General features: G+C 46.1%; 1 protein-coding gene and 1 long non-coding RNA gene across 7 annotated transcripts in view; one reads left to right on the forward strand and one right to left on the reverse strand.

Moving 5' to 3' along the window:
- Positions 1-14,496, reverse strand: part of SLC2A9 (solute carrier family 2 member 9) — a 234,658-nt gene that overhangs the window by 165,352 nt on the left and 54,810 nt on the right. The window lies entirely within an intron of this gene.
- LOC119529222 lies at positions 972-11,213 on the forward strand. Of its 3 annotated transcripts, none has more exons than XR_005215826.1 (4): positions 972-1,171; positions 4,155-4,653; positions 6,471-6,619; positions 9,683-11,213. It is a non-coding gene; the product is annotated as an uncharacterized LOC119529222 (long non-coding RNA). The 3 variants fall into 3 exon arrangements; XR_005215827.1 differs by lacking the exon at positions 9,683-11,213 and adding an exon at positions 6,740-8,111; XR_005215828.1 differs by lacking the exon at positions 9,683-11,213 and adding an exon at positions 6,745-8,111.

The following is a 14,496-nucleotide window of genomic DNA, read 5'->3' on the forward strand; positions in this document are numbered from 1 at the left end:
GAAGCAATAGGCCAGAGGGCTGGGCGAGAAAAATAGAAGCTACAGACTGTCTGTGATATATTTGAGCATTTTACAAATGTATTGCCAGGTGTTTAATGTTAGAGCATTTGGAAGAATAAAAAAACCAACTATAAGTACATAGAAAACTAAGCAAATGAGAAAATAACAGTAAAGAAATTATTAACTCCAGAGAAAAACAGAAAGTCATATGAGAAAGGAAAGTAATCAGGGGACACAGTCATGATAATATCAATATTAACTAGTGAGTTAGTTACAAACTGTGCTACAACTCTCTTGGTAGATGGAGGAAGGGAACGGGAAGGATGGTGATGTAAGGATGTGTAAGACCTCAACTACTATAATAGGACATCAATGAAATGGGTGAATGTAGAAGCAGTGTTATATACAATTGCTTTTAAATATGGGCAAATGATCAAAATAGCTAAAAGTTGTAAGAGATTGCCTCTGAAGACGAGGACTGGGGGCTCAAGAGATGAAACAATGGATGACTATTTTTCGCTATAAGCCTTTTAGTAGTAGTGGATTTCTTAACCATTTGCATGTATTATTTTAATTAAAATCATTTAAAATATGCTTTAAAAGAAATATGAAACTAATAATGAGTAGTTTTTTATCTGGGGCATTTTCCCAGTGTTTCACACACCCCCTTTGAGGTTCTAGGTAGCAAATCCCTATGTTCTCTATCTTCTCAGGTTCCACTTGCTGCGATTTAGCTACACAACCGGCACCGCACCTGGCGCCTAAGGAACTGGAATGTTCTGGCTCTCGGCGGGAGGCTGAGTCTCACTTGATAGGTCCTTGGGTGCTGGGGGTGGGGTGGGGTGGGGTTTCTTTCAAGGCACTGTCGAATTTCAACACCCACCTGAGCAGGAACCAAAGGTTAATCGGGTGCTATTATTCTCCACTCAGCGTTCATAGTACAGAAAGGAACTGCTGTCAGTGGGCGGTGTTTGGGAAGCCCAGAGGTGAAGAGAGTCATGCGTGAGAGGAGACTTACTGTTCCAACACTGAAATCTGCCAAAAGCAACATCGGCCTCGTCAATTACGGGAGTGTCATGTTTGGATTTGCATCTCCCCGGGGTCTGGCGCCTACTGAAGCTGCTCGGACTCCATGAGAACTGCACAGATCGGCGCTGGAGCAATAAAACCGGTACTTCTGTCTTGAAAACAGGCTTCCCCCTTCTCCAGTCCCAGATATCCCCCTCCATCCAACTAAACTTATAAAAGAGGCTGTTTTCCCAGTCAGGCACTTTGGTCAGTCAACAATGTTTAGTGAAGCCTCCCCTGTGCCGGGCAGTGCGGGGAGAGAAGAAAGGTGAATATGACCAAGTGGCCTGCTCCTTGAGGAGGTGACCCCCAAGGTGAAGCCAGAGGGGGTGCAGGAAGAAAGAGTCCTTCCCCAAAGCCTTGACTAACACTTGTCCTGAGAATTCAATGGGCAGAGTGAAAGCTTTTGTCAGGAGCACCAGGCCAACCACTCATTTCTACTTTCAGAAGGGATTTTAAAATTATTCTTCTTTCCCAGAGTTTAGATTTGTTTGAGTTGGGCCTTTCTTGAAAGCTGAGTGGCGTGGCTTGGAGGGTTGGGGGGAAAGGTGATTCCAGGCCAAGAGAATGGAATGAGGATTACCGGATGGTGGGAGAGAGCATAAAGGGTGTTTAGGTATCTTAGAGGTTTCCTCTGCCTGGAATGATAGGTCCTTTTCCCTCCACCTGGTAAACTAATTGTCTCCTAGGCTTCAAGTCTGATACCACCTTCTCCAGGAAGGCTTCCTGGAGCCGCTCATCAGTCCCTCCAGGCAGCAGGCTCCTTGCCGGCAGGGACTTTGCCTGGCTCAGCTCTGCAGGCTCTGGTGCACTGTGGATGCTCAATAAGCATCAAATGATCAAATGAAAATGAATTGACCCAAATTATATGGATATAGGAGGTAGAGCAATCAGCTAGGCACTGCTGGCGTCCAGAGGAGAGACAAGGAGGGATAAAGTCAGCGGGGTAGGGGGAGGGGAATGGGATCAATGAGAAGGAGACTTTCAGGGACCATCGCCTGGACCAGCAGGGAGCGTGAAGGTGCCGGGTTAGGTCAAGGCTACTGGCAGAGATATCTTGGGGAGAAGAGCTGGGAGCCTGGGGCACCTGCCTGGGCCACTCCCATTCTTCATTCACGTCTCCCCCCAAATGCTGCCCCCTCAGAGAGGCCTTCCCTGACTATGCGGCCTAAAACAGCCTCCCCGCCCACTCCCCACCTCCTCCCTGCTCTGTCCAGCCTTACAGCACCCATCACTATCTGGCTTTAGACATTGGTTTGTGTCTTATCTGTTTCCTCCACTAAGAAGCAAAGTTCAGGGTGCAGGGCTCCTTGTCTGTTTTGGGCCGCTTCTGGATAGAGCCTAGAACAGCGCCAGGCACACAGTAGACGCTCATTAGATATTTGTGGAGTGAATGAACTGGTAGCTAATCCGCAAACCGGTCCGGGGAACTGGGCCCCGTGTCCGCTGCAGACACCAGAGGGCGCCGGCGACCGGCCGCATCTGGACGCATCGCCGCGAGGCCCCAGAACCCTGCGCCCCGCGCCCGGGCGCTGCACCCGGCGTGCCCGCCCCGCCCCGCAGCTCCCGGCGAGGCGGGAGTCCCGGGCCAGCCTGCTTTGGTTATAGATACAGGATGATTACGAGCTTCGGGCCAGACTGCCTGGGTTGAATCCTGGCTCCGCACCTACTCTTTGCGTGACCTTGGGCACTATTCTCCAGCCCCGGTAGGAGCGGGTTTGCTCATCTGCAGAATGGGTATAAGAATAGCAGGCACGTCCTACAGGAGTGCTGTGCGTCGTGGGGGTTACATGAGATGATGCCAGGAAGAGCCTAGCACAGTTCCTGACACGCGGCGACCCCTCCGGAAAGGGGGAGGTGCTAGGTGCTGCACTAGAGACTCCACCCACAAAACGCACTAACAGCGCCTCCCGGGGTTCAAATTCTCGTCCGAGGTCCCCAGCCACATAGCTTTGGGCAAGGTTTCCTTCTCTGGGTCTTCATTATCTAATCTGTAAAATGGGACTGATGATAGAACCAACCTCCCAGATCCAGCCAAGGATTACATGAGATGATGTAGATAAAATCCACTGCTGGACACAGAGTATACACTTTTTGCAAATTCTCGGCCTCGGACTCCACCGGCTAATCTCCCCAGCGCTGCAGCTTCAGGATGATCCCACCCACCACCACCCCTCCAAACGAGTGGGAATCAGAGGGACTGAGCGGCTTGTAAATGACGGGCAAACAAATCAGAGGTGGGAAGGAATCCAAGGGTGGCTCAGCCTCCCCAGGCTCAGTCGTGGTGTCCCATCCCTGCACGAGGACCACATAAGAGTTCACAGCACCCACGTGGGCATCTGGGGAACAGCCAGGCTCAGGACAGTGGTCACTGCAAGTGCCGTTGACAGGGACTGGGCCTGGTGGCCACAGTGTTGAGGGTAAAATCCCCCCAACCCTGCCAGCTGTGCAGCCCAGAATTAGAGGCTGCTTCTCTGAGACAGGCCTCCTCCTCTTAGAAATGGGTCTAATCACGGCCCTCCTCCAGGGAAGATGGAATGACCCTTGCAGAAAGAGCCCTGAATTTTCAACAGCCCTGTGAGATGGGGATTGTGACTAAATGACCAAAATCCTGGAGTGGGGCGGGGAGGGGGAGTCTTTGCTGCTCAGAAGCATTTGTGGAAGGAAACGTTATAAGGAGACCAAGCAGATGGTAAGGGCTGGCCGTGGGCAGGGGCCTTTTGTTATAAGCATTTCTGCTGGGCCAGGTTCTACTCTATAAAGGCCAAACTGGCCACAGCAAGGACCCTGGCACCCACATGCCTGCATCCAGTTCTAGCTCTTTACCCACCAGCTGGGTGACCCTGAACAGGTTTCTTTGTCGCTCTGTGCCTCAGTGTCCTCATCTGTGGAATGGGGGCGTTATCGATGGCACCTAGCTCAGGGTCATGGGTTATGTGAGTTAATATGTGGGAATTGTGTAGAACGGAGCCAGATCCAAGTGAACTCCAGCTCTTAGCACAGCTATCGGAGCTCAGGGCCTGGTGACTGGCAATGCTAATGCCCCCCTCTCTGCTTGACCTTTGCTGACTCATTCTGCTTTCAAGGCCTCGCCCCGAGGTGATGCCAGCCTGCCTGCCAGGACCCCGGAGTCATGGAGCAGGAACTGCAGATCTTTCCTCCACGGGGCTCAGGAAGTCCTTTCTCGCTTCCCACACCCTCTCCCAGGCCACCGTCTCGGAGCGCTGCCAAACTAATCATCCGCCTTTGGCTGTATCGTAAACAGGAAAGCAAAGTTCAGGCAAGCTTCAAAAGCCTTTCTTTAAAATTCCAGATGACAGAACTTCAAGAACGATTAAATTCATCTTTGCTTCAACCTTCCTTGCTCTCTGATAGAGACCCCACCTGAACTGACCGAGGGGCTGAAGAGCCCCCAGCCCTAGGGCCCCACAACCATGCAGCCTCAGCTGTCAAGCCAGAAGCTCAAGCAGACAGAAGCCCTGGAGCTATTTTAATACACCCCCGTCATTTACTGATGATGAGCTCAAGGTCAAGAGTGGTGATTTGCCCAGTGGCCTGAGTCTTGCCCACACACATCACAAGCAGGTAAGGGTGCAGTGTCTGTTTGTGTTCTCAGAAGCTAACTGAGTCAGGGTCTACTTTGTAATTCCAAGGTAAAGGAGAATGTACTCATTCCCTCCTGATCCAGGAGCATCTCTGCATTGCAGAACCCACCGTGGCGTCTGTGGTGATGAGGATGTGACCCCTGACCTTAGGTCCTGGGAGGGACCCCGGGCAAATGACACTTTGACCACTTTGACCATGAAATAAAACAGAGGATGTCTCTAACTGAGGTGCACCATGCAGGAATCCTCAGGTGGCAATGACGGGTTCTAGTGGCTGACAGCAGAGAAGGGGCCTCAGCAGGGGAGCCCTCCTCGCTGGGCCTGGAAGGATGACAGGAGGCGGTGGGGGGTGGCGGTTCCAGAGGAAGGACCAGCAGAGGCAGAGGCTGGACCTCACGTTGCGTGGTCAGGGAATGGGACCGACAGAACAGCTTCGCCTGCCTTCTGTGCATGTGAGAATCACCTCTGGAAATCTGTTAAAAGTGAAGATTCTGGGGAACCCCCCTCCCCAAAGAGTCAGGCTCAGCTGCACGTGAGATGCAGGGGCGGGCGGGTGAGAAGTACAGACTGAAGTCAGGTCAGGAACCCCACCATGGAGAAATCAGAGAGTCAGCGATGACTATGGAAGGGTGACACTCCACAACTGTTTTAGACATAAAGGGGGTGCTGAGGATTTATTAAAGCCAGTTTTGGATCTACCTGCATAAGCAAAAGGACTTGAAATTAGACAACACTCTGGATTTACACATCATGTATTTCCCCGTAGAATCTCCATCTCAGCCAATGCTCCTTCCTGCCGAGACCTCTAAACCAGGCGGAGGGTCGGGCACTCCTTCCAGAAGATTCCTGGACTGCACTCTGACCCATAAGCCCTCTTATTGGTCCTTCTCTTTGTTTCAGCCTGACCTTCTCAGAGCCTCAGAGTCCTCCTGTGTAAAATGGGGATGGTGCTACCAACCATGGGGTGGGGGGGTCTTCCAGGAATGAAATGAGGTAATGCATTTCAAGTGCCCACAACATGCCTTGCACAACGATGCTAAATAGAGCTAATATCTGGTGAGTGATTCTTGTGTGCTAGGAATTGTCTAATAACTATTCATCTCATCATCACAACGACCCAGAGAGCTGTACCGTTATCTCCATTTTACTGACAAAGATAATGAGGCACAGAGAGGTTAAGTAACCTACCGAAGGTCGCAGAGCAAGTAAGTGAGGGAACAGTAAGTTGGTGCCAGTCTTTATTCTGAATTACCCCACCCCCAGGAGTTTGTATACTTAAGCGGGCATCAGAATCACCGGGAAGGCTGGTTAAAACACAGATTCCTGGGCCTTAGCCCAGAGTTTATGATTTAGTAGAAACTGGTCAGGTGGGGATGACAATTTCCATTTCTAACAAATTCCTTCCCAGGTGATGCTGATGTCTGCTGGTCTAGGGGTAACACTTTGAGGACCCCCACATTGCAGCCTTCTGCCAAAGCTGTGGTCACTAAATAATCCCTAACCCTTACTTTTTTCAGTCATGAGCCTTAACTTTACAAATGGTCTGAGCCTTTCTGCACAGAACAAAATTAATTTTTCTATTGTTTGAGAGGAAGACTATAAATCACAGCTTAGGCAGGAAGCTAATGGGACTACCACTGCCCCACTGGAAAGCCTACGTCACCTAAAAATAAAGTTTCAGAGCTCAGAATGTCATTTGAAGGAGTTGGGACATCAACCTGTGAGAAACTCTGAAGAAGCAGGAGGAATTCTAAGGCGACCATCTCTAATTTTCTTTTTTCCTATTTCTCTTCAAAGGAAATTCATTGAACGGCTGCTCCCGCCTCCTCTGAACATTTTCTTGGGCTATAGAAATATTTGGGTCATGCCCAGAAAGGCGATTCTTCATTTCAAAGAAGAAAGGTGTGATTTCCAAGACACTGGAGAATAAAGACAATTCTCATCAGGTGAGAATATTGTTGGGTTGTCTGGAGTTTGAAATAACTTTGGCAAGAATGAATAGGCTTCCTCTTATCCTCTCTTCACAAAAAAATCAAAAGTTCTTTTCTTCTTGGGCTTGAATGAAGTCCAGGAAATTCTAGGTCAGAAAGTTCACAGAAATGGAAGACTTTCACACATTCAGGGTCTGAGGCCACGTGAGAAAAATGTGAGACTGAGAAGTCCTGCTTTGCCTGATTTCCTATACCAGGACTTGGAACTTTGGAGATTTCCCTCTTTGCTCCCCCAAAACAGCTCAGAACCTTGGTCCCCCGGCCAAGTGATGGAAAGAAGTCCAGGAATCCTGGACCCCAACTGGGCTGCTGCCTCCTTGTTGTGGATATTGGGTTGATCATTAAACTCACTGAGAATGAATTTGAATCTGTAAAACAGAAATCAGCAACACCTATTTCCAAGTACTGCTACAAGAATTAAATGAGATAATGGCTAGCATCGAGAGAGCGCAGCTCGAGGCACTGTTCCAAGTGCTTGGCCCATACAGTCCATCCTCATTGTCTGTGATTTCATGTGCATTCATGGTTATTTGTGGTCACTAATGGACATGTATGATGGGGGGGGGCAAAAAATTTCAGTCCCCCAACTTTCACACATGTTCCCAGCTGAAGTCCAACAAGGAGACGCTCTGCCTTCTTGTTTCAGCTCTCATGCTACAAACAGTGTTTAAATGTTGCTCTAAAATGTTTGGAAAGCAGTGATACTGTTTGTATACGGGGTTTCATAGGGCTGGCCTCAAAAGACTGGTGAAAAAAGAACTTCCTAGGGAATCAATTGCTTGGAAACTTAAGGAGGAAGCAAAAAGATATGAAGATTTATCAATCAGTTGATGAAAATGTGCCCAGAATCTCACCAGAACCTAACCCTGTATTTGCCATAGGAGCAATGGTTCAAACTGCCTCAAATAACGAGAATTTACTGTATTTCCTTCCGCAAGCCTTACAGAATACCCTGAAGTAGGTGCCTTAATTAATCCCATAGTATAGGTAAGGAAACGGGCTCAGAAGTCTCAGTAAAACTTCCTCCTGGCCCCAAAGCCAGTGAGTGGCGACGCTGGGATGCAGACCCAGGCAGTCTGGCATCAGAGCCCACACGCTCAGCCATCACCCAGAGCTGATAGTTGGACACTGTTCCGTGTCCTGTCCTCTGACGCGCCCTTGTTTCCTCCTGTCAAACATCAGAGTAATTAAATGCTGAAGGCTGACAAGGGTACAATGAGACACACACACTTGTCCCCTGCTGGTGGGAATGTAAGTAAATCGAGGCAGCCTCTGGAGGAAATTTTGACAATATGTATAATGTATTAAATATGTATGTTCTTTGATCCATTGTTTCTATTTCTGGGCTCTATACTAACTGAATAAATTAGAGATTTGAGTAATGTTTTATGTAGAAGATTGTTCATCCCACGTTTGCAATGTTTCAAGAATAAACACTAGAAAAATCCAAATGTCCAGAAAATTTAAAAAAAATCAATGATTATAAATTATGGATACTCATAAAATGGAATATTATACAATTATTAAAATTATCCCGGAAAAAAATTTAATGACTTGTACATAATGTAATGTTGCAAAAAATCAATACACAAAATGTTATATGGAATGAACCCAATTATGTGTTTGTAAGATTATATGTATAAGAAGTAATGGAAAGAAATATAAAAAATGTTATTTTATCCCCAAATGTTGATATATAGAAATTTTTGTTCTTACTTTCTAACTTCTTCCAATTATATACAATGGATATGGATCCATCACAATATTAAAAAATCTAACAAGTAAGATCAAAGGATTCAAAAGATTTTTGAAAAAATGCTTATTTCAATATTATACACATTAGCAAAAATTCAGACACAGCAAAGTCATTCAATAATGTAGAATAGTTATAGCACACCTTTGTGGTGGTATACAATGCTAACACTGAAAATTATCTTTATGCTATTTTAAAAATACATGTTTAAACAGAAACCTTCTTGATAAAAGAAATGATTTTGATGTGATGGTAGGTGATTTTAAAAATCAAAACACAGAGCTAAATACAATATTATCTGAATTGCATAACAGATACATATAAACCTGAAAAAACTGGACCAAAATAATAAAAGCAGTTGCCTCCCCTAACAGCAGAATTACTTCCTTTTTATATATATTCCAAATATTCTAAATCAAGTACAAAATGTTTTTATAATTGGAACAAAATGGATGGATGTCGTATGTGAAGTCTCTGCCCATCAGAACAATGATTAACTCTGAGCTCCCACTTGTCTTTCCTTGGCCTGATACCTCATCCAGAACTGACGTTCTCCTGAGCATACAGAATTATTCATTTATGGCTTCAAGTTGTTCCCGTGTTTCTCTTATACTTTTGCCTACAATTTTCATCTAAGTTCCTTTCTTCTTGTCTTTGCTGGGAAAATTGCTAATTAATATGTTTAAAAAAATCCTTTGGAAGCATAAAATGTCACATAAATGTGCACACAACGTTTTATGACATGTCTGATTGGATTCATGGAGGCAGCGTTACTTCTCCACTTCCCTCTCTTGCCTTCTGGGGGCCTATTCTAAAACCTCCAGCCTCAGCATTTCAAGGTGATTGCCTGCATCTTGGCACAGCTTTTATCTCTTAATTTTTTTTTAATAGGAGCTTAGTTAAAACAGAGAAAATGAAATTCTGACACACAATGAGATAACTTTGGATCTCACTTGGCTGGAACATCACAGATCCCAAAGAAATGAGTGAAAAATTCTCATTTAACATTCTTTCCTGTACCAGACCCCATATCCACCATCCTAAAGCAAAAATTGGAGGAGGAGGAGGAGGAGGAGGAGATAGACATTTACTGAATATTCACACATCATCATAGACAAGATCAAGACTCACTGGAAAATTCCAGTCTGATAGGATAAGACACCCCACAGGGTCCACTGGTACCCCATCCAGTGTGGGGCTTGGTGAACCTGGGTTGTGCTCCTTCACAAGCATCATCTAAGTTCCTTTCTTCTTTATCTTCACAGGCTATAAGTCCTGTAGTTATGGGGACACAGGACACCAGCCCGGGAATCCAGGTACCTGGGTCCTCAAATCAACTCTACTTTCAAGTTGCTCTGTGACTTGGGGCAGTTCATCTTAGCGGTCTGGCTGTCTCCTCCCCTGCAAGCTGCTCCTGTTCTCTGCCTCCCTATTTCAGCATCCGGAACCCCCAATCTACCTGGCTGCAACAGCCAGGCCCCAGGGAGTTATCCCAGACTCTTTCTCCTCTGATACCACCTCCCGTCGCTCACTCACCTCTCTCAATCTCGTCAGCCTCTCTTGTTCCCCAGCCACCTCTCTATGCAAACTACTAGCATCTCTCTGCTGGACCAGTGCAAGGGCCCCCGTCTTAGCTGGGATCCAGTCCTGGCCTGTGTGGAGCCTACACATCCTCAAGATATGAGTTTAAATGTTACTTCCACAGGAAAACCAGCCCGTACTCTAGGTTACAGCCCTACCCTTTTTCCCCATCACTGGTGATCGGTGCATAATTGTCTCTCCTATGAGCTGTATAAGGGCAGAGATGAAGTATGTTTTCCTCACTGCTCCATCACCAGCAACTGGAGTAGCACCTGGCAGGTAGTAGGAGCTTTCTAATTATTTGTTGAATGATTAAATAAATGTTGATACCTCTTGGCCTTGTGTGCATACTCATCAGTAAGATGTGATCTACTGGAGGGGAAAGATACAGATACAGAACATCATGAGACAGGTATGTGTACCGGGTGTTCTGAGGATGCTTTAAATAGAGTCACAATTTGCTATAGATACTTTCCCAGAGGAAGTCACCCTTGAGCAGGACTTGGGGCTTTGGGACATGTGGCCATGCTCAGGACACTGGCTCAGAGAGGTAGAGTGAATTGGCCAATGTCACATAGTCCTTGGTGAGCATCATAAAGATGAGCAGTCCCTAACGTGCTCCAAGCTGTAGCTCCAGCATCCACCTCAGTGTTCAACAAGTACGTTGAATGAATGAATGAAGAGAGAAGACAGAGATGCAAGGAAGACCTGGGGACTCAAGTTGCAGAAAGAACCTGATACTGACATACAAAAGAGGAGTTTGATGAGCAATAAGGGATTTGGAAGTACCACCAAAGGAAAAAGCTTTGGCTATACTGAGGCTGATATTTGTTTATTTTATCCATAGAGGATGACAGTACTGTTCACTGACTTTAAAATATATATTTATGCCCAATAAACTGAGGCTGTAATTGTTATTATGTTTTTTTATTGTCACACAGATGTTTATTTTTAGAGTTTTTAAACATCTTAAAAACCAAAAGGTAAAAGTCTCTCGAATGTGAGACCTCACTTTGGTAAGAAGTCTGTTTTCAACATGCTTGCATTCATCTAGAAATGTCATGCATACGACAGTTGCTAATGTCAAATGCAAAACAGAAAAACAAAATCATCACCATAACAACTTACAAGTGTTGATAATAAAAGAATAGGAGCAGATGTCTCTGAGGTGACCTGGCTGGGCTAAAATATATGGTCATACAAAATGCCACTGAATTGCACACTTTAAAATGGTTAGAATGGTAAATTTTATGTGATGTATGTTTTATCACAATTTTTAAAATGAGCAAAGCATTCAAAATAAATTTTAAAAGTCATACATGGTTGTGCCTAAGAGCCTCCTCCCGAATGCCTCTTTGTTGCTCAGATGTGGCCCTCTCTCTCTGGCTAAGCCAACTTGAAAGGTGAAATCACTGCCCTCCCCACTACGTGGGATCAGACACCCAGGAGAGTGAATCTCCCTGGCAACGTGGAATATGACTCCCGGGGAGGAACGTAGACCCGGCATCATGGGACGGAGAACATCTTCTTGACCAAAAGGGGGATGTGAAAGGAAATGAAATAAGCTTCAGTGGCAGAGAGATTCCAAAAGGAGCCGAGAGGTCACTCTTGTGGGCACTCTTACGCACACTTTAGACAACCCTTTTTAGGTTCCAAAGAATTGGGGTAGCTGGTGGTGGATACCTGAAACTATCAAACTACAACCCAGAACCCAAGAATCTCGAAGACAGTTGTATAAAAATGTAGCTTATGAGGGGGGACAATGGGATTGGGAAAGCCATAAGGACCACACTCCACTTTGTCTAGTTTATGGATGGATGAGTAGAAAAATAGGGGAAGGAAACAAACAGACAAAGATACCCAGTGTTCTTTTTTACTTCAATTGCTCTTTTTCACTCTAATTATTATTCTTGTTATTTTTGTGTGTGTGCTAATGAAGGTGTCAGGGATTGATTTAGGTGATGAATGTACAACTATGTAATGGTACTGTAAACAATCGAAAGTACGATTTGTTTTGTATGACTGCGTGGTATGTGAATATATCTCAATAAAATGAAGATAAAAAAAAAAAAAAAAGTCATACATGTCCACCAGCTTCCAATAGCCTATCATCATGTGGCTGCCATGCTTGATGACCCAGCTAAGAAAACCTTCCACTGACCAAGAAAGGGGCCTGGCTCTAAGGTTAGTGATGCCCAGTCATTGGAATGAAGAATCAGCCCCCCCTTGCTTAGGCTCCTACTTCACAGAGAAACGTGTGTTTCATTCTTGCCTGTATAAGACATGCACCATCCATGGGCTTGGGGTCAGACCCAGGTTCTGGGTTCTGGTTTCAGTATATATATATCCTTTTTTTAAAAAATAGTTTTGTTTCTTATCTCTCCCAACTTCAGTTTCCCTGACTATAGATTAAGGGTGCCTCACAAAGTACCTGTGAGGATTTGAATGGCTTACTGAGAAACACTGTCTAATGTGGTCATTTGTTACATTTGTTTCTCTGCGGCTCCTGCTACAGTTAGCTCCATAGCAGGGATGGTTTTGCCTGTTGTGAGGCGTTCAAGGGACTAAAATGGTCTTTGGCGGGTGGTGGACATTCAATAATCATCAGTGCTTCAGTCTCTCCCCTCCCCCCTCCCCCCTTTCCCGAGCAAGTGGAAAGGGGGTCCTCTACATTCCTGGGATCATCCGCCATTCCCCACCCCTCATCCTGACTGGATCATCAGTCAGCAAGTCCCATGGCCTCTGCTTCTTCATTAGTCTTGAACCTGCCCCCTGCTCTCTCTCCATGGCCACCTCCTGAGGCCTTGTGGTTTGCCATGTGCAACAGAGAAGGGCTCTTTTCTTCCTTCTCACCCTTCTCATCCTGGTCCACACCTGTTGCCCCAACCCCACAGAGCCATCTTCTAACACACATCTCCCCTGGCACTCCCCTGCTCTAGTCCCTCCCAGGGCTCCCTTTTCCCCCAGGACAAAGTCCACCGCAGCTCAGCCACGCCCTGGGAGGCGCCTCATCTCTCCTCCTCCCACAAGCCACAGGCCACTCTGAATTCTTCGACAGGGTCTTCCCCACATCAGGGCCTTTTCTTTACTCATTCCCTTTCTATGCAACCTTCACCACCTAACTCCTACTCACCCTGCAAGGCCCAGTTTAGAGGCCACTCTTCTGGGGAGCCTTTCCTGATTCCACCCCAACCTGGGTGAAGTGCTCCTTCCTGGCTCAATGTCATGATGTCCCTGAGGGTAGAGACCCTGCCTTACTCATCTTTGCTTTCCTTGTGAACAGGGCTGTGCACGTAGTAGGTCAATGAATGGATAAATGAATGGATGTCTATATGTTCATATCTGTGTGTATGTACATACATACATGTACACATATTTTATCCACATGGGGACATGGTGGCTTCTCTGGCCCCAGTGGCACCCACTGTATTATCTGCATTCTAGCATCCCATGTCCCAGGATATAAAACCCCACCGTGATGGACACTGTCAGTGCCCAGTCATATCCCTTTCATCTCTCACTATCCCATGTGGGATGACCCAAAGGCTTCCAATTGGAAACCATGTGACTCTCTGACACTGCTTTTTGTAGCAACTGGAGCCCACATGGCTCACACATGGCAGGCTGGAAGTGCTGGGATTTCATGCCTCTGGGAGCAGCCCTCATCCAACACTGCTGGGACCTGCTGATGACAATGTCCTAGTTTCCTCGGGCCTCATTGGGAGAACCCCAGAGCTCTACACTAGCTCCTAGAGGCTCCCTTTGGGATCAATCTCCATTGCCCATGGTAGGCCACCTGCTCCCTGCTCTTCTCGGCTTCTCTTCATTTCTCTGTCTCACTTTCTTTCTTCCCACCAGTGGCTCCTGGTATCACTGTCTCAATAAACTTAAAGAAAAAGAAAACCCTCAAGTCCTTTCGACTCTCTAAGTCACCTTGGTGGGAATTAATTGAATATGATGGTTTGCACTCCTCTCTATTGAGTTCTGTGACCCGAGGAGAGGAAGGTTGTTGGTGGGAAAGGAGATGGACAATTATGAAGCAAGGAGACATTTTGGAGAAGACAGGGATGACGTGCAAACATGGTGATATGGTGGTGTTCAGCCTGGTATAACATCTTTTGATTATTACTCAACTTGTTTTTATTTGCCAGAGCTGGTAACCCTTAACAAAGCCAAATGCTGTGCTAAGTGTTTTCTCAGATTATCTCACAAATGCTCTTTGCAAGAGCTCTTACTGCATCCATTTTACAGGGTAGAACACTGAGGCTCCGAGAGGTAAGGTAACCACACAGCTAGAAAATGGTTGAACTGGAATTCAAATTCAGACCAGCCTATTTCAAAAGCAGAAGATGGTGTAGATATATATTTAGCAAAGAAAGACTCAAGAGTGAGGTAGATCTAAGCAAAATATTTTGGAAAGACACCCAAAATGTATGAAATAAAAACAGTAAGCTGCTGAACAACGTGTGGCATTATTCCATTTTGGGGGGAAAAAAAC

This window comes from Choloepus didactylus, chromosome 3, assembly GCF_015220235.1.
Source record: "Choloepus didactylus isolate mChoDid1 chromosome 3, mChoDid1.pri, whole genome shotgun sequence".
Classification (NCBI taxonomy): Eukaryota; Metazoa; Chordata; class Mammalia; order Pilosa; family Megalonychidae; genus Choloepus; species Choloepus didactylus.